Genomic DNA, 24,821 nt, shown 5'->3' on the forward strand with positions numbered 1-24,821 from the left:
CCTCAGAGGGTGGCAACGCCAACACCTCTTTGAATAAATCTCCAAGAAAACCTCATGATAGATTCACCTTAGGTCATTGTAAGTCAAACACAACTTAAGACCATAACAACAACAAAGAGGACATATATTGTTTTCAGAGATCATAATAGTTTTTTCCATCCTTCAGGAGATTTTCCCGGGCAGGGCTATTGTCCACTACCAAAAACACTTACACAAGTCTTATGCTGCCTTAAACAACTAACCATTTGTTATGGGGCACTTTTTGTGTAAAGCAAAATCCCACATCCATTATTAAAGCTGAACAATCAGACCAAACTGATCAAAAGGAGGGCAGCCTATCTCAAGTGCTAGGAGAATATTGCAAAACAAGTGCACTCCTGCATTCATTTGGAAGGATAAGGGAGCCAGTGGCATATAGTGGTTTGCGTTGGGACTCTGGGAACCAGGGTTGGATTCCCAGATCAGCCATGAAATGCACTGTTGAACAATGAGAGACCCTATGTGCTGTGTGTGCATGCATGCGCATCATGAATGCTGCTGAATTGCCCCTGGAATAATGGAAGAGGGGCTTGACAGATTTCAGGCAGCACAGACAGACTTCTGCTGCTCACCCGGAAAAAGGCGATCATCAAACCCACGGCTCAGGACCTCACACCCGAAACACACGATGAAACAGGGAATGCCACTGAAATGTGCCATCTTAAAGCTGACTAACTAAAACTTGGGAAGTATTCCCAGGAAATGGACGAAACAAGACCTTCTGGGATTCTGAGGCAGGTGGACCAGATGTCTAACTGCAAAGGAGGACCAAGGCACCGTAAAAATGGAGAAATTCCCAAATAAAAGCTAAAAATGCTCCTAGAAATATAAATGCATGCTTCTTAGGGACGCTCAGAATGGGGACATTTTGGAATTCCCAAAAAGCTTCAAACAGAGTTTGCAAGAAGCTTGGGCAGGTAAAGGGGAAAAGGAGCGAGATAGAGTCACACTTCCCTCTGGGGAGAGCACATATGCTCATATTGGACTGACGATCCAGGTTAAAGAGGAAATAAATGAGAGCTTGTAAGCCTGAGACCGGAAATGCAAAATGTAACCAGTTACTTATGATTGAAAGGAATGGGAGAAAGGAAGCGACAGGGACAAAAAATGGGGGGCTCTTCACATTGATTTTGGCATTGGCTGCACACGACCCTTTGTGAGAGTAGTATTGTGGCAGAATGGTGGCAAATGGAGGAGATGTCCTGGAAAAGGAGGACATCGGTCCCCTGTCTTGAGGATCAGCCGAGAATGGGAACCCCAACACCCACCTTCACCACTGTCTATACAACAGCAACAACAAGAAGCCAAAACCCCCAGGCTACTGAAATAAGGAAGCTTGGTAGTAAAAACAGGGCTAGATTTGTTATAAAAGATCTTTGGTGGTCTGTACTGAAAACAAATTCCGATGACACATCTTTAAACGCAATGGCTACATCTGACTTTAAGTCACTTTGTTTTGCACTTGGCTTTGTGTAGGGGACTCTGCGGTGTTGTAGCAGAAAGACAAACACTCTTGTAAGCCTAAATCTGCTCACACCTGGCCTACATGGCAAGCATAGGAACCTTCCAAGCAGATTTCGCCCCAGTGTATATGCATACTGTTTAGAAAGGGCAGCATACATTTGTGGGATGGGAACCAATTCACTTGAGGACACTGCCATGCTAGTTACTCTCTTTATAATAAGTACACTAGAAACCATTTAAACCACTGTGCTCCCGAGATTTGAATTTAGAAGGAATTAGAAAATCTCAGTCAAAGAGCTCTAGCACCTCATACATCTATGAATCCTAGGATTCTTTATGATGCAGCACAGCAAGTTGAAAGCAATGGGAAGGCTATAATTTGGAACAGAAGGAGAAAGGTGAAAATAGGAGGAAGGACTATCAACAATTAAGCTGGCAGACAACACCATACTGCTAGCAGAAAACATCACAGAACTGGAAGGATAACTAAGGAAGACAAGGAAGAAAGGCAAAGGGAGATCACTGTCAACATAAAACAACAAAAATAAATGACAACAGAAGATACCAACAAATGCAACCTAGAACACAGGAAATAGAAATATAAACAAGTTCCCAATCTTGAATAAAGATTATCAGAATAGGGACTTCAGGGCAGCTTGAAAGATCCGAAGAGTTCCCAAGAGTAATATTACAACTGAGCACAAAAGTTAGAATCACAAAAGCCCTTGTATTTCCTCTTGCCATGTACGGATGCGAGAGCTGGAACAGTGAAGAAAGCGGATGGGAAGAGAATCAGTTAATTGGAGCGTGATGCTGGAGGAAAGCTGAGGATCCCATAGGCAGCCAAAAAGACACACAAAGGTCCTAGTACAGATCGAGCCAGAAGCCAGGATGATAAGTCAAGGCTATCGTACTTTTGGCCACATCATGAGAAGAAATGCCTCATTGTTGAAAAGACAATATGCTAGGAAGGTGGAGGGCCGAGAAGAGGAAGACTACTTGCGAGCTGGATGGACTCTATTAAGGATGCATAGGTATAAATTATAGGATCTAAGTAGTAGGGGAGGTAGAGAGTCTGGGAGATGTCTCATCCACAGGGTCACCATGAGCTGAGAGTGATTCACAGTTGGTTACAATAAAAAAACCACAAATAACTGTGTGTTAGTACAAGAGAGACCAAAGACAAAGCCTCACCCGGTGCTTCTCTCTATCTGGGCAAATGTAAGGTGAGGACATTCTTGTGACTGAGCCAGAGCATAAGGAGTGGTCTTTCACTGTTTGGTAGAAGCACAAAAGAAGAAGAGGAGTTTTCCTGGAAGGCTGGGTCGAAATAAATATGGGAACTGGGTGGGGAGATATTAGGTAAGGTAGAATACCTGGTGGCCCGGAAAATTGTTGGGGAAGTGTTCGGATCACATGTAACATACACTCATTCTTAACGCACCGACAAGACTTGACAACCATATTGCTGAGTTGTTGCCTTTGGGCAAGCGACCGACATAGTAGAGGATGGTCAAGGGCTCCAACTCATGAGGGACGCAGCAAGGAGCAGCCGAGGCTTCTGGATCAGCTTGTTGTACAAAGGAACACCTGGGAGAAAAGGTTGAAGAAAAGAAACAGTGGAGAACATCAATTGACCGTCCTCTCACTTGTTGAACACTTGATCTCTGATGGTTCCCTGTTGGCTCTATCCTTAGCACTTATGGGACCCCTAAAACATTTATGGATCCCACCTCTCTACTTCCAGGCCAAGCCTACCATTAGGTAGGGCTGGGCATAATTTTAATTTGCTAGTTGTTTAGTCACAACTATTAAAATGTCATTCAGTGAATAGTCAGTGAATTATGATTTATGGGTAACATTTGTAATGCATCTGAGAAGCAGACTGAAACCTACGGAAAGCTTATGCTCCCATTTCTTTCTTTCAGTTAGTCACCAAGTACTACAAGTCTCTCACTACTGATTCACAGACTAACATGGCTATAGCTTTGCAGTAGTACAAAAAGATTACTAAGATTCTGTATGGTATGTATAAGAGAAGGTCAATGCAAGGGGGACACCATGTGCAGGTGTGACGCTAATCCTAGCGACCTCACGAAGGGGAGAAACATCTAAGGGTCTCCTTTGACATTCCTCCCTCCTTAGAAAAATGAAGCATCTGAAGCATATGCACTTCTTGGCACACGGAGGCATGTGAGATACCAGAGCTTTTTTACTGAGCTGCATTCCCCCCCCCCCCATACCTTTCCGAATGGGCACAACACGTCTACCACCGGCCAGCTAACAGATTGCTGCCATTTCACCCACTCCAACACCCCAAGTTCACACAGTCTTCCTGGCTAGGAGGGAATGCAATTACATAACTCACAGGGAACTCTTAAACCACTGATAACCATTGTGACGTTAAAGGCTTTATGGTCAGCATCCATAGTTTTTTGTGGGTTTTTCGGGCTATGTGGCATGTTTGTTCCTGAAGTTTCGCCAGCATCTTGACTGCCATCTTCTTGAAGATGCTAGCCAAAATGCTGGGAAATGTCAGGAGTAAACTCTTCTAGACATGGCCACGTACCGAAAAACCCACAAAAAGCTATTGATAACCATTGATAAATAGGGTGAGGCAGAGTAGAATGGGAAGTCCAATGGACTTACTCACGCAGACGAAAACCATGCCTGACAACTCTCTAGTATGATCAAATCCAGTGGCATCCTCACCCCTGTGGCACCAGTGTGTGTACTGGGCCTGTGGGGGCATGCTGGGCCCTTTGCTTTGCTCCAGCGAGGAGGTCTCTCATGAGGAGGCCTTATCACTGCCACAGCCTCAGAGGAGCACACGCAAGAGGGATGTCATATTGAGGAGGAAGCAAGCTGTTTTTCTGCTGTTCCAAGAGCAGGACCTGGAACAATGGATGCAATTACAGGAAAGAATTCCACCTCAACATAAGGAGGAACTTCCTGACAGTAAGAGCTGCACTATTTCTCAGGTGTACATGGGAACAGGAGGCAGTGTGGTGCAGGGTTTGAGTGTTGGGTACAAATCTGAGGCCTGGGTCCAGTGCCCAACCTCCATGAAACCAGCTGGGTCCTTGGGCAAGAAGTCAAGTCTCTCAGCCTCAGGGAAAGGCAATGCAAACCTCCTTGAACAACATTGCCAAGAAAAAAACCCAGAGAGGCTCCCCAGAAGTCGGCAATGACTTGGAGCCATTCCACAAGAAAAACGACAAAGCCTAAAGAAAAGAGACAGCGTGGTTTAGTGGCTGGAGCATTGCTAATGCCCTGGAGCCCAGGGTTCGAATGCCCTCTTGCCAACAGAAACCCACTGAGTACCTTAGGAAGTCACACTCTCTCAGCTCAGAGGGAGGCATTGCAAAACCATTCTGGACAAATCTTACCAAGAAAAGCCGAAAAAGGGCTTCCTAGGTTGCATAAGTCAGAAACAACTGAAAGCACACAAACCAACAGAAGTAACACCACTTACCAAGGAACATAAAAAAAAGAGAAAGAAAGTAAAAAAAAAAGAAAGAAAGAAAGAAAGAAAGAAAGAAAGAAAGAAAGAAGACATGGAGTTGTAGTCCTCGGTTCAGAGGGATTGGAGGGGCCGCTGCAGCGCAGGACCCCATCCTCTTTTGCCATGTGATGCTGGGAGATCCAGTCAGGAAATATACTTTAAATCCCATTGGCAAAGAAAGGCTACTACTGCCTTTCAAATCCCAAAATCCTTTATGAGGCCAGAAACCCTTGTTAGGAAGCGAACACCGAATATCCCAGAAGGCTCTATATCTCCAAGGCCCCCTCCTCCAGGACCTCCTTCCTCTCTTCTCTTCAGTCTCTCTTTTCTCCCTGACGGCCTCAAACTGAAAACTGCCAAGCGCTCAGGCAGAGGCAGCCTTTGTGTTCTGGCACCATTTTGTGCTGCTGTGTCTGTGGGGAATAATGTTCCGGAACCTTCTCTGAGGCCTCGGTTGAACGAGGTTCTCTTTCTCTCCTGAGGCTCCAGAGCAGAAGGAGGCCAGGCTCCTTGGGCCAAAAGGAAGGAAGTGTGACTCTTTAGACCGTTACAGACTGCCAAAAAAGCTGCTCGGGTCTCTTGGAGGTATCTTTTAAAATGATGCATGGGTACTAGAGTCCGGAGGTCGCGCCCAAAGCCACACTCATCCTAAGCACTGAAGTGAAGCTTGGTGCAGCTTCTGGATTCTTCGGGTGCATGCATCATTAAACAGCATACCTCCAAAGAGACCGAAAGCTTTATTTGCAGTCTGTAACAGGCCCTTGTGTGTCTTTTGTTCTTCTTTTTGAGAGGGTTTTCTTATTACACAGCTCTGATCCTTCTGGGGAACATGGGTTTAAAAGGGATCAGAAAAATGGGGAGGATAGTTTAATACAGCCTTATTCTATTCTTCACAAACATGGCTTTGGCTTCTAAGAGGAGGCTAGTCCCCCAAACAAGCCAAAAGTGCTCCTTTTGGAGGTATAAAAAGCTCCCCCAGTTCTTATTAATAGATTTCAGGCAAGAAGGAACTGTTAGACAGACCATCTCATATTACCAGAAATGAAACAACAAACATAGAATCAAACAAAAACAACAAAAAAATAAGAAGATGAAGAGACTAAAAAACAAACTACTTATTTTTTTTAAGGAAACCATATTAGGAGGGTAAAAACAAGTATGGGTACTTCTTCCCTTTTACAAACCGATTAAGGTGTATCTGCAACGGCAGAAAATCCAGCTCTAAAGTGTTAACTCTTCTGGTTCCATCCTGTGGAATCGGATTTGTAGTTTTTTTGTGGCATGAGAGCTCTCTGCAGAGAAGGCTAAGTGTCCCAAAGGAAAATCCCAGGATTCCATAGCACTGAGGTTAAAGCAGTGTCAAAGTGCCTTCTTTCTTAGTGCGGATGCAGCTTCTTGGAAAGGACCTGATGCTGGGGAAAAGCACTGGGGAACTGGAGATTTCAGGCAGATGATTCATGTATTTATTCATTTATGATGCACTCATTCAATCTAAGCTACAGGGACATAACCACGGCCCTCTCCAATTCCCCATCCCCAAATCCCCCACCACTCATAAGGCATGGATATCTGTTGTGTAGGGGAGCTGCAGTGAATCTCTGCTAGGTCCAGGGGGCTTTGGTGCAGAGGGAGGAAGGGGATGCCCATCTCGGCAATGCCCAAAGGAACATATGTCACCTGCGTATGCCAAGCGGAATGCTGTTCTCGTGTCTTTGAGTGCGGCAGGGGTTTTCCACCAATCCTAACCCTGGTCTCATTCTCAGGAACTTCATCTCAGCTTCTTGTACATGGCTTTGGGACCTCACTTGCTGGAAGTGACCCAAGGCAGGGCACCAGACCCTTGCCCGCCTGATGCCAACACAGGGCCAAGCGGAGGCAGTTGGGCTCCAACAGAAAGAGGCTGCCAGACAAACAACTCTTTGGTGAGTCACTATCCTAATAGCTTAATCTGTGTCACTGCTGGGCCAGGTTATGAAAGGAAGCAAAGAAAAACGTCCAAGTTTGGCAGAGACAGTCCTGATTAATCCTCGGTCACCCCATATTTTGGGGGATTTTAAAAAATCCTGATTCTTTCTTCCACTACTTTCCCCTTCTTCAGCCGACTTCAATTTCTGCATAAGGAGTGCCAAGGAGTTTGCCACCCCATCAACTCAAAAGTGGAGAGAGAAGAAAGAATGGGACGGGACTTCCTGCTAGGGTCTGAGGAACAAGAAAACCTGTGCCCTTCCGTTTGTGTGATCTTCCTCATAAACAACTTGACCATCTTCACCACTTTCTGGTGTTGCTTGTCCGCATGTGTCTTGTTTCTCATCTGTTGAAACCTTGGGTGATATGGAGGAGAATATACTGGATATAAAGTGGGGGGTGGGCCCAGTGGCCCTCAAGCCCAGAGTGCTCCCCAGAAGTTATGGTCGGGATAGTCAGTATCTAATCCATTCTCAATATCCCAGCCATGACCTAAATTATATTGCTTATTATATTGTAATTATATTGAAAGATTTGAGACAAATGGATCTCAAAGGCAGTAGCTTTTTTCTTGCTAACAGAATTTAAAGTTTATTTCGGACTAAATTCTGAGATGTTCAAATAATTTTGGGATGATCATGTGCTCTCTCCCCCCCCCCCCAATTTTATAGTCATTCTCTAAATGAGGGCCATTTTCTATTGCAGGTAACTTTGTGGATGTGGCAGTAATTTCATGCGGACGAATGGAAACTGTTAACAAAGAAGCAGAGACTTATGTACAATTATGTGATGATGGAGAATTACAAGAATGTGCCTCTTTGGGTAAGGAAGTTGAATTCATTCCCCTTCCTATGAAGACTGAGGGCCCTATACTACATTACATGGCACTATGTTCCACTTTAGAATCATAGATTCATAGAGCTGGAATGACCACAGGAGCATCTGGTTCCAACCCTTGCCATGCAGGAATACTATTGAAAGCATCCCGCCAGATCGGAGTACCCACGCCTTTGTTTAAAGACCTTCAAAGACCTTTAAAGTCCTTCAAAGAAGGAGCGCTTTAGAAATTAATAATAATAAAATATTAATAATGAACGCTACATGCTCTGAGGGAGTAGTTCCACTGTTGAATTCTCTTACTGTTAGGAAGTTCCTCCTAATATTTTGGTGGAACCTTTTTTCCTGCCTTGCATCCATGTCCATGTCCTTTGCTCTAGAACAGCAGAAATCAAGCTTGCTCATCCCTCAGTATCTCTTCAAATATTGAACAGGGCTATCATATCCACTCTTAAACTCTCTTCTCCAGGCTAAACATTCCCAGCTCCCTAAACCATCCTCCATAGGGCTTGATGGTTTCCACACCCTCAACCATTTTCATGCTTCCTTTGGATAGACCCAGCTTCTCAACATCCTTTTGAATTATGGTGACCAGAAGTGGACACAGTATCGAAGTGAGGGCCTGACCAAGAGAATAGAGTACTTCCCTTATCTCTAAAAATAGAATCATAGAGTTGAAAGAAACTAGAAGAGCAATCATCCAACCCTCTGACAGATATATAACGCATTGATTTAGCCTAGGATCACATTGGCCTTTAGCTGCATCACCAGTTGGCCCATGTTCAACTGTGGTCTACTAGGGTCTAGAACCCTTTACAAGCGTAGTTTTAATTGTGATAGCAACATCCTGTAGAATATTGAATTTATTTATTTATTTGGATCCCACCCTTTCCCAGGACAGGACTCAGAGCACTTCACAGTATTTTAAAAGAAAATAAAATAAATGAAAAGAAAAAATTAAAAAAAAAATAGTACAATACAATAAAAATACAGAAAAGAATTTTTAAACGGTCCAACATCGGAACATCCAGCCTTCTTATAGTAAATCTAAATGCCTGTGTGAACAGGTAGGTCTTCTCCTGCGGCAGAAGGCCATCAAGGAGGGAGCCGTTTGATCTCCGTGGGGCAGGGAGTTCCAAAGTCTCGGGGCAGCCACTGAGAAGGCCCTCTCTCATGTCCCCACCTTAGAGTCCGGTGCATTGCCTACCACAAAATGGCAAAACGTTCTATGCATAGTCACCTGCAGCTGCTGCAGATCATCTTCTGGGATGTTCTGGGACAGACTGTGTATCTGGAAGGAAAAATGAGACAAGTGTAATAGCAACTGAGAGTGCCAGATTCCAGAGATGCATTTTCTGGCAAGTTAAAGGTGAACCGATTTGTTCTAGCAAAGCCCTCCTCTAGATTAGCTGGGGTTTAGAGTTGAATCTAGAAACAGTGAAGGGGACACTTCACTGAATATAATTACTGTATATATTCGACTATAAGTCAACCTCATGCATAAGTCAAGGGCAGGTTTTAGGGCCAAAATTATAGATTTTGGTATGACCCATGGATAAGTTGAGGGTAAAACTTAGGGCCATGTACCAAAGGATGTAAAAGATGAAGCAAGGGGAAATGATGCCCAAAACTTACAAAATTCTGGCAGGCATAACTGCTGAGATAGTGGCACCTTTGCTTTCTGATGGTTCAGGGTATACAAACTTTGTTGCATGCAAAATATTATTTTTAAAATATCATACAAAATATTGTCTAAAAGCTGGATGCATGCAAGAGTAGAGATGGTTGGTGCTTCTTTTTAGGTGCTCCCAGGATGGACAAAGCACTTGCATTTTGCCTCTCTACTCAGAAAAAGGAGGTGATCACACACACACGAGTTAAAGTACAGGACTTATATTGACCCATGGATAAGTCGACCCATGTTTTTTGGGTCAATTTTTTGACCAAAATTTCCAGACCTATACATGAGTATATACAGTATTTTGCTCATGTTCAGTTTTTATTCTATGATCTAGATTCAGAACGGGACAAGATTTAATTCTGAATAAAGACACTGCCATATAACACTTTGACGGCACAATTGCCTTGCCTAATTCATGGCATTTTACAGGGGAATCCAAATACTCTTATATTCCATGCGTAACCTTCCTATATTTTCCTGTCATTGCTTCCTCTAGAATAAATAGATCCTTTCCCCCTCACAAGTTAAAAAAACACTGAAAGATGAAAGAGTTATTATTCAGGATCTTTGGATTAGAACTACTGGGTCCCTCTGTCTTAAAAAGATCTAACTGAAACACCACTTTCCCACAAACGTTGCCATACCCCAAATAGAGGCTCTATTTCTCCATAAACGTTGCCCATCGACTACGTCAGTCATAGAAAGTGCCTTCCTGGGGGACCTAGAGATCCCTAGAGAGGTGTCCTCCTCTCAGGTAAAAACATGGTGTTCTTGTTGTTTGCGGTTTTTCCATATTTATGGGGGTCTTGTGCCTCTAACCCTAGTGAATATGGAGGGACAAGTGTGTGTGTTTTTGTGTGCATATGTGTATGTATATATATATATATAGAGAGAGAGAGAGAAAGAAAGAAAGAAAGAAAGAACATATATATATTCTGGGCACCGCAATTCAAAAAGGACATTGAGAAACTGGAGCGTGTGCAAAGGAGGGCAACTAAAATGTTAAAAGGTCTGGAAACCATGTCCTATGAGGAACAACTCAGGGAGCGTTAGCTGAGAAAGGTAAGAGGTGATATGAAGCCCTGTTTAAATAGTTGAAGGGATTTCATATTGAATGGGAGCAAGCTTGTTTTTCTGCTGCTCCAAGCGTTGTACCCCGAGCAATGGATGGAAGCTGCAGGAAAAGAGATTCCACTGAACATTATGAGGGACCTTCCTGCGTAAGGGCTGCTGTACATTGGAACACACTCCTTTGGAGGTTTAGGTGGAGGCTCCTTCCTTGGAGGTCTTTAAGCATATGGCTGGATGGCCTCGTTGGGTGCTTTGAAGGTGAGTTCCTGCATGGCAGGATGAGTTGGATTGGATGACCCTTGGGTCGCTTCAACTCTAGGATTCTTGTTCGTAGTCGGGTGTCGGTGATAGACCACACATTTTGTCTATATTTAGAGTGTTGTGTGTGGTGTGTGTATATGATATATATGTTATGTTAGATCTTGGAAAGAGAGACTTATATGTATTCTGGTGTGTATGTGTGTGCTGTTGTGTGTGTTCTTTATTCTATATGTATGTACTGTAGTTCCTCTCTACTCCTATTGCTTACTATCTATTATATCTATCTATATATCTTCGGAAACACACCCCTGGGGCCTTTTCTGATATGAAGCCTTATGTATTTCTGTGTGTGTCCACAACTCTATATGCTCCTAGAGGTGCTTACATAGAGAGAGAGAGAGAGAGAGTAAGGTAGATATACAACACACAACACACATCATCTTGAAGAGAGTGGTCTCCCCAAACCATGCCTGGAGTAGCTAGGGCTCCAAGCCTTTCCCTGCCTGCTGCTGAGGATGATGGGGGCTGTAGTCCTGGCATCCTGCTCCCTCTGCAGGGCTCCCAGCTTCTCCTCATTTCTCTCAGGGCCCCCATGTCCTTCTGCCCCAGAGAAAGCCCCTCTCAAAGGCCGGGGCCCTTACCGGCCGCCTCCAGCTTGACCCCTTTCGCAGGCAGTTGCCACCGAAGAGAAGAAGCGGAGGAGGAGGGCTGGGTGCCATGATCTCAGGCAGAGGAGCATGAAGCAGCGCCAGGCAGAGGAAAGAAAGAAGAGGGGAGGAAGTCCCGGTGGGAAAGGCTTACTGGGAAATGTAGTCCTGGCGGTGACCGCCTCTCGCTCTAGGAAGCGACCGATGGAGTCAAAGAGAACTACAACTCCCTTCAACCCCCGGTGCAGAGAGAGAAAACGCGCTTCGGCCCAATGCATCACGGGAAATGGAGTTCGCTCCGGGAAATAGGAAAAAGAGGCGGGTGAAGGGCGCGCGTGCGCAACCAAGAGAGAAGAGCGCATGCTGGGAGATGTAGTCTTTTGCCTTTGTAGGCGGGACAGTTTTATTTTATCATTATTATTTTTACTGTGTGTTTAACGTCCCCCAACTGCGCCCTTTCAGAGATTTATTTTGGACTCCAGATCCCAGAAGCCTCTGCCATGTTGGCCAATCGCCTGGGTTTCTGGGAGCTGAAGTCCAAGAAAAGCCCCTTGAAGGGCACAGTAGAGGCCGCGCCATCAACCTGCCCAAAGAGCTAGGGCGCATGCGCACGCAGCCCACAGGGGCGAATAGGGGGCCGGCTTGACGCGCATGCGCAGTGCAGCCCTTTCCACATACCTGGCTGCAGAGGATTCTGGAAGGCCATTGGCTGCCGAGGGAATATTAGACCCAGGAGGAAAATGGCGGAACCCAGGGCCCAGACTGCATCCCTGCCTTCCTTCGCAGGACAACCAGGGAAAGGACAGAAAGAGGAAGGCTCCCCAGGGTACTTAGAGGACCGCCTCTCTCCATACAATCCGCCCCGCACTCTCAGATCGGGGGACAAACATCTTTTAAGGGTTCCAGGGGCTAGACGAGTTGTCACCACGCAAAGGGCCTTTTCAATTGCGGCCCCTAAGCTCTGGAACTCGATCCCCGATGAACTCCGCTCAACCCCCTCCCTCGTCCAGTTTAAAAAAGGGCTGAAAACATATTTGTTTAAACAGGCTTACCTCCAATAGCCCTTATTGTGATTCCCCCCCTTTGCTGCTACAATTGTTAATACTGCTGGCTTGGAATTGTTATTGTATATTGATGTTGTTGTTTTTATTGATATTGATATTGTAGTGTTTTTATTGCTATTTGTCTGTTTTGGGGATGTAGCCCCACTGTTGTAGGCGGGATAAAAATAAAGTTTTTATTATTGTATTTATTAAAACCCAGTAAGCACTTGGGGATGATGGGATTTGCGGTAGGGGATCACCGGGGCCAGGATGGGATGCAGGAGCACTCGGGGATGATGGGATAGGTCTCAGGGGGGTCACTGCAGTCAGGGTTCAGATGCAGGAGAAGCATGGGGATGATGGGATAGGTCACAGGAGATCACTGGAGTCAGGGTTTGGATGCAGGAGAAGGCCCGGGATGATGGGATAGGTGGTCGGTGGTCACTGGGGCCAGGGTTCGGATGCAGGAGAAAGCAGGGGATGATGGTATAGGTTGCACGGTGGCAGGGAGGACGAGATAGCATGACATAGGAGGAGGGGGATGAAGGAGCAGGACCCAGGGGGCCAAGGGGAGTGACATCGGGGTGGTTTTCCACACCAGACCAATTCGAAGTGACATCGAAGTGAGCTTGAAAGCAAAATCTGTGAATTCCCTTTCCCCCCAATGTTACCAAAATGAGGGGTCGCTTTGGAATCAGTGCGGAAGCCTCACGGAAGGGGCGCCCATAGAAAGGAATTGCATCTGATAACACATTCACGGTATGATGTGAATCCGCATCGTGGACCCGCACTTGCCCCAGATCTGAGCTGCAAAAATACCCCAAAACCTCCGTGTGATCAACCTCCATCGTGTGAATTGCCTTGGATCCAAAGTGACTCTGCTACCCCTTTGCTTTGGAAGGGCTTTGAATTGGAGCCCCTGTTTCACGTGTGATAAGGCCCTATGTCCAGCTGCTCTTGGCTCATGCTTCTCACTTTCCATGCCCGCCTTTCTGGGTGTGTCGCCATCTTTATCTCCCCCCCCTCCCCCCCGATCTCTATGTAAGGGCTTGGACCCTGCCTGTGTTTCCCTTGGAATGGAGATTTACCATGGCGTTTATCAGACAGGGTTTCTGCAGCCCAGATCTGGGGCTTCTGCAGATTGGGCAATTTGAAATGGCATGTTATCCAGAATGTATTTCCATACCTGGTTGATTTCAATGGGAGCCCCATCTGCGGGGCTAATTCTGCGGGGACTTCCGAACTGGGGAGTCCACTAAATAAGAGGATTGACGGGAATCGCATTGGGGCTCTGTACAATCTCACTGCGAATTGCTCTGGTGTGGAATCCCAGTTTGCTTGTTCTCCTGACCACCATTGCAAAGACCCCCGGGTTGCAAATCTCCCATGATGCCCTGCTGCAAGTTGCCCCATTTGGTTCCGCTGGGGCTGAGGAGCGATCAGGGCTCTCTCTCTCCTTCCCCCTCCTTCCCCACTGGAGCCGGCCAGCGAGGGCTTTCTCCCTGCCTGCCTTTCTCTCTCTCTCTCTCTCTCTCTCTCACACACACACACACCCACACACACACTTCCCTCACATCTATATCTACATCTATCCTCCTGTCATTCTCACCTATTTCACATACACACACTCATACATACATACAGACACACACACACACAAAGGAGGGGGGAAGGTGCCTGATGGGAGCACCATTCATGCCCTGCCTTTGGCCTGACCTGAACTGACGGGCACTGAGGCTGAGAGAGTGTGACCTGTCAGTTTCAACTAAAGTAGACCCATGGAATCAATTGGGAATAAAAGGGAAATGCAGCCCAGGCATATAACACTAACAGCAACAACAATAAAGGCTCTTAAGTTCCAGGAGGTGACGTTTGCAGCACTCCTTGGGGCATTCCCCTCCTTTTTTTAGAGCCAGACGCCAGAATGCACAGATTCTGTCATCAGATAAAAAATCTCTGGTGTGTGTTTGTGGCCCCATGTTCAATCCCCAAATGCAAACTAGTGCCATCTCTGTATCCTGCCTCCCACTCCCTTGCCACCCCAGAATGCCTCATACACAGGTAATAATAACAGTCCTCCCCTCGGAATGCCAGAAGAGGATGCATTTTTTCCTTTCCCTAGCCTCCCCCCAATTTCCTTAGAGACAATAGCAAAAACTGTATCAATTTGACAATATGCCAGATTGGACAGAGAAACATTTTTAACATTCAGCTTGCATTGCAGCCATTGATTCCAAGCAGCTAGCCACATTTCATGGCAAAAAGTATTGCATTGCCAGAGAAAAATAACTTAAACAAAAGAAAACCCCAAGGGCAAGGTCCCTGCTTTGCTGGGCTCCCCTGTCACCCCCTTTTTAAAACCTGCGCTGCAACGAAGGAGAGCTGGCCACAACCTGAAGCAGTCCTTTCCAGTGTGTCAGATTTCCCTCTTTTGCATTCCTCCTTCCGCTCTTTCCACTCCTCCTCCTCCTCCTTCTCATTCTTGGATGAAGGGGAGGGAATGGCAGCTGCTACAAAGGGAAGGAGAGAACTCCCAGAATTCCATAGCATTGAGCCAGGACAGTTAAACTGGAGTTCAACTGAATTATCTCCCCAGTGTGGATGCAACCTACGAGAGGGCAACTGAATGACAGGAGGATGGGGCTCTGACACTTTCGCTGCCAGGGATGGGGAAAAAGGGGCAGCTGTCATTGACGCATGAAAGTGGAGGCAGGCTCCCTTCTTGCCCCTGGAAGTGCAAAGGTTCAGGATGCCTTCAGGGCTCCACTGAGCATGCGCAAGGGTCCCAATTCGAATCATTGAATCCCCCATGGTCTGCACCGGTGTGGAACTACCATTTGCACTCACTCCGCTTTCCCTGAATCCACATCACGTGACTTCCTTCAATTCGATTCCCCCTCAGTCCGGAAGGGTCACGTAACAGCGACCAGGTATGGAAATACATTCTTGTTATCACGTCAATCCGAATGGCCCAATCTGCAGAAGCCCCTGCAGAACCCTCCTCTGATAAACACCTATGTGAGGGAGCTAAGCTAGGAGGGCACCTTCACCTCCCTGTGTGTGGTGCTAACATAACAGACTCCCTGAATCAGAGATCAGGATCAAAACAGAAGAATTAATCAAAACTAAAGAACAGCTCAGAAAGGTACAAACGCCTTTTATTTCTACAAATGAGTGTCATGAAGCATTCCTTCATTCAGGGATTCATTGGAGAGGGCAGCAGTCAGAGAGCAGCCGCAGTGGAGTAAACAAACATACAGTACTTTAAACAGCAGTAGAACCAGGAACCATGTCTCTGAAGCTGACAATGTGTTTCATCCCAATGTTTTCTTGGAAGACATGTTCAGAGGGACTTGGCTTTTGTCCTGTATTGAGAGGAGACCTGGCGGCGCAGTGGTTCAAGGCCTGTCCTGCAGCCACTCACTCAAAACCATAAGGTTGCGAGTTCAAGTCCATCAAGAGGGCTCAAGCTTGACTCAGGCTTGCATCCTTCCAAGGAGGTAGCTAAAATGAGGACCCAGACTGTTGGGGGCTTATAGTTGTAAACTGCTTAGGAGGCAGTGTGAAGCAATAGATAAATGACTATAGTTGTTTTATTATTATTATTATTATTATTATTATTATTATTAAGTGAATACATATCTTCCTTTCCAGCTAATTGTTGAAACAGAAGCTGCATACTTTGGACTAAATCTTAGAAGAGCAAACAAGGTTTTCCTTTACGATAGAAAAAGTAAGTACAAAAAACTATATAGGATTTATTCTTAATCCAGATATACTGCCTTACATGTAGAGAATTGTTTTTCCATCTTCATAATAATCATTATTATTATTATTGTTTTGTTTTTCTCTAAGGCAGAGGGCCACATGACAATTAAAGACACAAAAACATCCTCCTTCCGACACTCTCTCTTTCTCTTTTCCCCCCAGAGCCATCTTGTTCTATGGGGCATCTCAATGGGTCTCCACCATCGAGAAAGCACCCAAAAACCCAAGATGGGTTACATGCCTTTCCCCACTCGCTTTGAAGTGGGAATAATGTACATTTCCCAGTTTGGGATCCACGCTGAATTCGGCATGAGCTAAATTTCAACATTTTATCCGTAAGTACAGTACAGTACATAGTAAAACAAACACCCCATCATCATTACAATTCTAATTTGCATGGCATTGTGGGGGTATTGTGTCTAAGGCTCCTACCCCTCCTTTGCAAGCTGCCTAGATGGCATCTGTGTGGTAGAAAAAAGTCACCTGGGGTGAAAGTGAATTTAGGGTTGCCATAATTCCCTTCCACAGAACCAGGCTAAAATGTAGGATGTTTCAGAAAAATGGAGGACAAAAGCATGACTTCAAAAACATACAAATTTGTGCTTCCCGCTCATGCTCAAAATGGAGGACATTTTGACATTCTTCCTGGATAGAAGTGTGGGTGACCTGACGCAAGTCACACTCTCTCAGCTTTCTCCTCGGCAGAAAGCCATGGCAAACCTCCTCTGAGCAAATCTTGCCAAGCAAACCGCAGGATAGGTTTGCTTTAAGGCTTCCATAAGGTGGAAAACAACTTGAAGGCACACAATAATGAGTAAGTATTGTACCTTTAAGTGCAGGGAAGAGTCTATAGTCATCTTTTACTATTTTGCAGGTCTGCGAATTAGACAATCGCAGATGGTAAAAACTGTGTCACCTCTGTGTTGGAGTTTGGGACCAATGGCTTATTGTGATTGATTTCTATAGTGGAGATGTCTCCTAAAATGCTGTCTGAAAGCTAAGGATCAGTTTGCTGGCTCATGGAAGAGACTTTCATTTTCCCTCTCTCAGCCTGGGCATTTTAAGGGTCCCTGTGTAGCATAGACAGACTCTCTTTTAGGGTTTTTTTATCATCCACGTCTAGAAAATATTCAAACAATATATACATTCAAAAAAGCGCATGTTGATTTTGCCATGTGATACAAGACATGGCTGTGTTTGCCTGGAAAATCAGTATGCAAAGGGATCTTGTAGCACCTTTGAGATTAATTGAAAGAAAAAGTTGGCAGCATGAGCTTTCATAGACGTCAGTCTATTTCCTCAAATGAATTTGTCGCAAGACCTTGTTGGAACAATGGGTATGAAAAGAGACTAATGGAGTAATATAATGCAATAGAAAAGAAGGCTAAGAACAATAGAAGGAGGAAAAGAGGGAGAGAGAAAGGCTGACTACAAAGCTAGCCTTATTAAGGCTATAGAGAGAGCTGTAGGTCATCTGTGTTCTTAGTAGCTCTCCATTAGCCCTGTAATGGTTATTTACCCTATAATGGCTCAAGTGTAGAGCTTGTTACTGTTCCAACAGACCTGTCCATAGAAACGGCCAATAAGCCTCAGGCTTGGATCCTGAAATCTCAAGGCATGGGATTCTCCTGACCTGGCAATCCCAACCTCATGTTGAATCCCAGAAGCCCTACTTGTTGTCCAGGCTGGCTGGGTCTTCTGGGAACTGAAGTCCAAAACACCTGGAGGATCAGAGTTTGGAAAGCGTTCCTCTCTGTGTTTCCCGTCCAAGACCAAGAAGGCAAGATATATCCAGATATCAGATGTTTAAGCCACCCCAAACAATGAACTCTCTGTACACGTGTTTCTCTGTTCTGATGAGGGCCTAAGCTAAGACCTCTCTCTGGGGAAAAGACTCAATAGCAATTGATTAAAATAAAATAAATTGTCCTTGCATATGTTTTCCTTTGCAGGTTTACCTAGAAACCAATTAACTGCTTTGAGTCAGGCCTAGTACCATCTCTGGGTTTGTTCCTAAGCTGGCGCCTTTCATGTTCACAGACCAGCGCAGAAAGAGACTCCCAACTGAGCGCTAGCAAAGACTTGGAGTCAGCCAACAAGAAGGAAAGCCAAAAGTCAAAGTTGGGTTGCCTGAAGATTGCTGGTCCAGAGGGAGCGTCTGGCATCCATTACACTGGGCTGTTATATTTTATTGATTTTATCTTTGCCTACTAACTCTAATATATGTACTGTATTATCTTTATTGATGTAATCAATAAATAAAATTTATTATTACTATTATTATTATTATTATTAATATACTTTTAGCTCTATTCACACTGTATCTCTTATCTCTACCCACATATAATCAGCATGGATTTGGCATTCTTGCATGTATAAAAGCAGGCTGTCTCATGCAGGGTGACCAGATGTCTGACATTAATTGTATTTCAACTTTCTGTCCAGGAAAGCCAGTGGGTTTTTATGCTGGAATGGGGAATCGAACCCTGATCTCCAGAATTGGTGACCCTAAGGTAAACCATGATAGGGTTTTCTTAGCATGTTTCCTCAGAGGGGTTCTGCCCTTGTCATCCTCTGAAGCTGAGAGAGTATGACTTACTGGCCAGCCAGTGGGTTTTTATGCTGGAATGGGGAATCGAACTCTGATCTCCAGAATTGTAGTGTAATGCTCAAACCACTACATCTTTTACTTATGGCAACCCTAAGGCGAATAGGATCTTCATGGCAGGTTTTTTCGGAGAGGGTTTGGCGTTGCCACCCTCTGAGGCTGAGAGAGCGTGACTTGCCCAAAGTTACCCAGTGGGCTTATATGGCCGAACTGGGTTCAAACCCTGCTCTCCAGAATCCAATGCTCAAACCACTATGCCACACTGGCTCTTTGGCCATTAATAGCAATGAAATTCAGATTTTGAAACATCATTGTTTGCTGTGGGGGTCCATCTTTTCCATTAAAACCTGGGACAGAGTGGAGGAGAGTGTCTGCAGTCCAGAATGATGAATTGTGACATGTAATTTAAAAACAAACAAACATGCAAAATCTCTCCCCATATCCTTTCTGAGATCCCAAAATGTTGAAATCTCAAATTCAGATATGAGATTTTTAGTAGGTTTACTAGTTTAGAATGGTTCACTCAAGTCTAAAGAGTGGAGAAGCTGATGATGGCCCAAATGACTTGTTTTCCATCTCTTTACTGGCTCTGTGGTAATTTTTCAAAAGCATCTGAATTTCTTGGCCTTAAGTGTTTTGCTTATTCTCCAGTCCGGCAATCTCTGTGTATAGATCTTCAGTTTTTAACTGTATGTTATCAAGTTCACTCTGACCTTTATTGACTTTTTGATACAGAATCTGATTGTCTTCTTTTAAAATCATTTAAATCACTTTTTATCTTGGCCATTTCTAGCTTAATTTTCCAAATTGCTACACTTTCTTGCAGTTCAGAAACTGCCATGTCAACACTAGCCACCATTTCTTCTCCAACCTCCTCTTCTTCTACCATCTCTACCATTGCTGGAGGTTTGGCTTTTTTAGGAGGCATGTTTTCAGTACTTCCCTACAAATACCTACAACTTTTATCTCATGAAATACTTTAAAATGTATGGTTTTCACTAAATTTAAAGAGGACACTTGTATCTTGATGTCAGAATAGTGATTCCTTACATTTACCACAGACTTTTACCTCAGGAATCACTAACTGTGTCTTTTCTTATTGTACTAGTCTCCTACCAATACCCACTATGTTTACCTCAGAGACTAGTTAATTTATGGGGTGGTCAGATTCCAAGTAATCTCCAAAAATTACCTTTCTGCTGTTACCTCAGAGATTACTCCTCTGACTCAAATGCCTAAACGTTAGCTGTTTTCCCCCCCTCTATCAACTAGTCCCTTACAATTACCTCAGCAGTTTACCTCAGAGACTAGTCTTAAAATCACACTCTAGCTGGTCAGTTTCCAAGCAATCCCATACCAATACCCTTGTGTGAATACCTCAGAGATCACTTTACTGACACCAACGCCTAGATTTTAAAATATTGAACTTCCTATTTCCAAGTTCACATATAATATTGGGTGTCTGGTAATTCGTACTCAGACCCCTATAACCAAAGCACACTTCTGGCCACCGGATTTGTTGAATCCCAGCACTCTAAAACTGTAACGTTCCTTTCTGCAGTCCCCTACAATTTACCTCATCAAATTACCTCAGGGACTGGTACTTCAGAACTCAGGCCAAGTGGTTTTTCAAACAATCATAAAAGTTTATTATAAAACAAGCTAAACGATGCATTATGAATACGATGTTGGTGTTTTTGTCTTTCTTAGTTAGTTACAGATGAAACTTCGTATTCTTACATAGTAGTGGCTTACATCTCTTAGGAACCAACCATTTCCAACCATATGTTTTCTTTGTTACTGATATATTTCACATATATTCTTTAACCACCCAGGACTGAAAGTATAGAAAGTTCATCTAGCTGGGATCTATGACGTTTGTCTTATAGAGAGGTGGATTACAAATGAATTTTATCATCATCATCATTATTATTAAAAAAAACTTGCTGACTATGATTTTGTGTCTTTTTGACTTTATAAGGATGTTTCTCCTTTAACTTGGAGGCTTTCTCCTCATCTGATTTCAACAAAGGTTTTAAATTTTTAGGACTTTTTCCTTTCTGGCTAAATTCTTTTTTCTTTTTAGCCCTTATGATCACAGCCAATTTCCCATCAGGCTCATTAGACCTATTAATGTCATTGTCCATGACTGTTATTTTTCCCTCTTTATTTATTACTTCTATTTGTTCGTGTAAGGCTTTTTCTTCATGTGTAATCTCTACTTTCTTTTTCGTCTGTGACTCTTAGACTTTATATCGAGAAGTTTAAGGCAGATAGATTTGTGATTTGTTTTTACATGGCAAAACTTTGTTTTCCATCCCTTTACTGGCTCTGTGGTAATTTTTCAAAAGCATCTGAATTTCTTGGCCTTTAGTGTTTTGCTTATTCTTCAGTCTGGCAATCAATCTCTGTGTATAGATCTTCAGTTTTTAACTTTATGTTGTCAAGTTCACTCTGACCTTTATTGACTTTTTGATACAGAATCTGATTTTCTTCTTTTAAAATCATTTAAATCACTTTTTTATCTTGGCCATTTCTAGCTTAATTTTCCAAATTGCTACACTTTCTTGCAGTTCAGAAACTGCCATGCCAACACTAGCCACCATTTCTTCTCCAACCTCCTCTTCTTCTACCATTGCTGAAGGTTTGGCTTGTTAGGAGGCATGTTTTCAGTACTTCCCTACAAATACCTACAACTTTTACCTCATGAAATACTTTAAAATGTATGGTTTTCACTAAATTTAAAGAGAACACTTGTATCTTGATGTCAGAATAGTGATTCCTTACATTTACCACAGACTTTTACCTCAGGAATCACTAACTGTGTCTTTTCTTATTGTACTAGTCTCCTACCAATACCCACTATGTTTACCTCAGAGACTAGTTAATTTCTGGCTCTGTGGTTATTTAATGGTCTGCAGCCAAACCCTAACTGACTATTCCCTATGGAACTCTGTGGACTTAACTGTTCCCTCAACTGCCAAATCCCAACTGACTCTCTCCTCTATCAGCTCGGAATATTCAAAAATCTCAGCCCACTTTCTATTGGCTGGTCCTCAGCTGCCTTCTGATTGGTCAGCCAGGTTTCCTATGCACCCCCATGGATGCCAAAAACCCATGGATGCTTATGTCTCATTACATACAATGACTTAGTAAAATGGTGCTCCTTTACATACAATGGCAAAATCACGGTTTGCTTTTTGTGATTTACACACACACACACACACACACACACACACACACATATATATGCATATTTTTAGCCCTCGGATGCTTGAATCAATGGATAAAAAAACCGGTGGATATAGAGGGCTGACTATACTTTAAGCGCAATCCACCAACCCTGGCTTTCTTTCCTGCTCCCATAGACACCCAGTCCTTGTTCCATCTGAACTCAGATGAGTAAGCTGGTCTGCATGATACCCATGATGGTGAGCCATCTTCCAGTGGGTGATACGTTGCCGCATGCTCCAGACTGAGATGCCAATGCATGGGAAGTAAAGGCAGCATGAATAGAAAGCCTGACTCTTGAATGGAGCCAGTGATGGAGTAAAATGATCCTTTTTAGTTCATGATGTAGGCTACATCCACAGGGCAGAAATAATCTGGGTTGACACCCCTTTAACTGCCATGGCTCAAGGCTATGGGATTCTGGAAATTATAGTTTGTTGTAGTGCCAGGGCAGGAGGGAAGGACAGAAAAGGCCAGTGCGGATATGAAGTTGAAGACTTTCATGGCTAGTATCCATAGTTTTTTGTGGGTTTTCCAAGCTGTGTGGCCGTGTTTTAGAAGAATTTATTCCTGACATTTTGCTGTCATCTGTGGCAGGCATCTTCAGAGAATGCTGGCATGGAAGTGAGGGGGGTATATATTTGAAGATAACATGTGAGTTCCTGAATCAGAGTGTTTCAAGCAGATAAAAGAATAATGTGGCTGCAGGGATCTCTTGGTTTCTTGTCTTTCCTCTGGAGGGATATATGGCTGTGGGCAGCAGGTGACACACCTTGTTGCAGTAGTAAGGGTCCAAGCAAGGAGAAGGTCCCAAGCAAGGTGTCTCTGGAGCTGGAGTGGCCTGGGATAGTGGGAGGAGACTGTGGGTGCGAATAAAACCTTATGTCCATTGCCCTAGAACACTTACTTCTATGCCAGCCTTCTCTGAAGATGCCAGCCACAGATGCTGGCAAAACTTCGGGAATAAACTCTTCTAGAACATGGCCACACAGCCCAAAAAACCTCTCCTCACACAGCTATTTCTCTGAATTCTAACCACACATAGCGCTTCTCTGGATATTAGGTTGCCATAGGGCAACAAGGAGGAAGGTGCCGCCATTTGCAGACCTGCTAGCAGCAACTATTTGGCCACTGTGGGAACAAAAGGGCAAACTTGGGATGGACCCCAGGATGACTCTTCCCTGTCTATATGTTTTTATGTCACTTTCCCCAAGGCTCAGGACAAAGAAGGCTGAAAGAAACACTACTTTCAGCCAGGGACAGCTGGTGGTCTTGGGGGCAATAAATAATCAGCTGAATGTTTCAGTCCACCCTTTAGAGGACTTATCTGTGGCACTGAACCTGTTGTGACAGGTTCAGTACAGCTTCTTTGAGGTTATACTAAATCCAGTAGCAAATTTACTCTTCCACTGGGATGGAAGCAGCCAACTGCCACTAGCTAAAAGCAGAACAGCCTTGCAATGTGGCCTTCCCTCTATCTTAACTGCTACCATCCTGGCCTTGGAGGGAGAGACAAGGCAGTATCTGCTGGACTTGATCCTCTTCACCGCCATTCTCTTCTCTTTTTTTGACATGTCTTTTTTTAGATTGTGAACCTGAGGGCCGGGAACTGTCAAATTAGGAATCTGTAGGATGCCAAGAGCCTTTGGGGATTATTACACAGGGATAAGAAACGGGAGAAAAGCGCTATGCTCTTGTCATGTTTGTGCGATCGCAGGAAGATTTTTCACACGGCATCATGCACATACCGTACTTGTCCAATCATCGAAGTGTCGTACTAGCGCAACTTCTCATTAACGACAAAAAAGCATTAATGGCTTGCCAATAGCACTGCTTTGGTGCTATCGCGAACGTGTAAAAGGCAATTACTTTTCAATAGCGCCACTGAGATTCTGTCATTAAACTTTCCGGAAATAAATTGAATTCCCCAATCATGAATGTCCTGTTATTGCGACACCAGGTGAAAGTAAACGTTGCAATCTCGTCACTGTATCGTTCTTCCTGGTCCTGTTTTCTGGAGCAGCAGAAAACAAGCTTGCTCCCTCCTTATATGATATCCCTTCAAATATTTAAACAGGGCTGTCATATCACCTCTTAACCTTCTCTTCTTCAGGCTAAACATCCCCACTCCCTAAATCTTTCCTCATAGGGCTTCATGGTTTCCAGACCCTTCACCATTTTAGGGCCTACAATGATGCTTTGCACCTAGTTCATCATGGCTGCTTCAGCGTGACCACATTAGTGCTGGTTTAGCATGGCCAATGGATCGTAGCATGGTCAGCTGAGAGCAGCTCTTTCAGCACTTACTGGAGCAGACGTTTCGACGCTGTTCTTTCAGCGAAGCTGATTCTGCTCTGCTCCACCACCAAGACCAGTTCACCACAGGCATTGGAATAGCCAAAGACGATCAGATGAAGTGGGTTGAGTTGGGAAAGAAATCAGATGATGGGGACGAGGGGGAAAGATGGCCAAACGAAAGGTGGTGAGTGGGGAAGACGCTCAATGTTGAATCGTCTGCTCTGATCAGCTCTGAAATGGCCACCATGCTGAAAGAATGGCACTGAATCATCTGCTGTGCTCTATCATAGAATCAAAGAACCATAGATTTGGAAGAGACCCCAACGGTCATACAGTCCAAGCCCCTGACATGCAGGAATGCATAACCAAAGCACTCCCAACAGATGGCCATCCAGCCTCTGCT

General features: G+C 44.3%; 1 long non-coding RNA gene across 9 annotated transcripts; it reads left to right on the plus strand.

The window, feature by feature from the left end:
- The first annotated feature begins 12,148 nt into the window (after positions 1–12,148).
- On the plus strand, positions 12,149–18,556 carry LOC121916328. Of its 9 annotated transcripts, none has more exons than XR_006100827.1 (4): positions 12,149–12,296; positions 16,168–16,246; positions 16,369–16,616; positions 18,234–18,556. It is a non-coding gene; the product is annotated as an uncharacterized LOC121916328 (long non-coding RNA). The 9 variants fall into 9 exon arrangements; XR_006100825.1 differs by having other exon boundaries at positions 16,444–16,616; XR_006100828.1 differs by lacking the exon at positions 12,149–12,296 and adding an exon at positions 15,112–15,443.
- The last annotated feature ends 6,265 nt before the right edge of the window (positions 18,557–24,821 follow it).

The sequence above is a fragment of the Sceloporus undulatus genome, chromosome 9, assembly GCF_019175285.1.
Source record: "Sceloporus undulatus isolate JIND9_A2432 ecotype Alabama chromosome 9, SceUnd_v1.1, whole genome shotgun sequence".
Taxonomy (NCBI): domain Eukaryota; kingdom Metazoa; phylum Chordata; class Lepidosauria; order Squamata; family Phrynosomatidae; genus Sceloporus; species Sceloporus undulatus.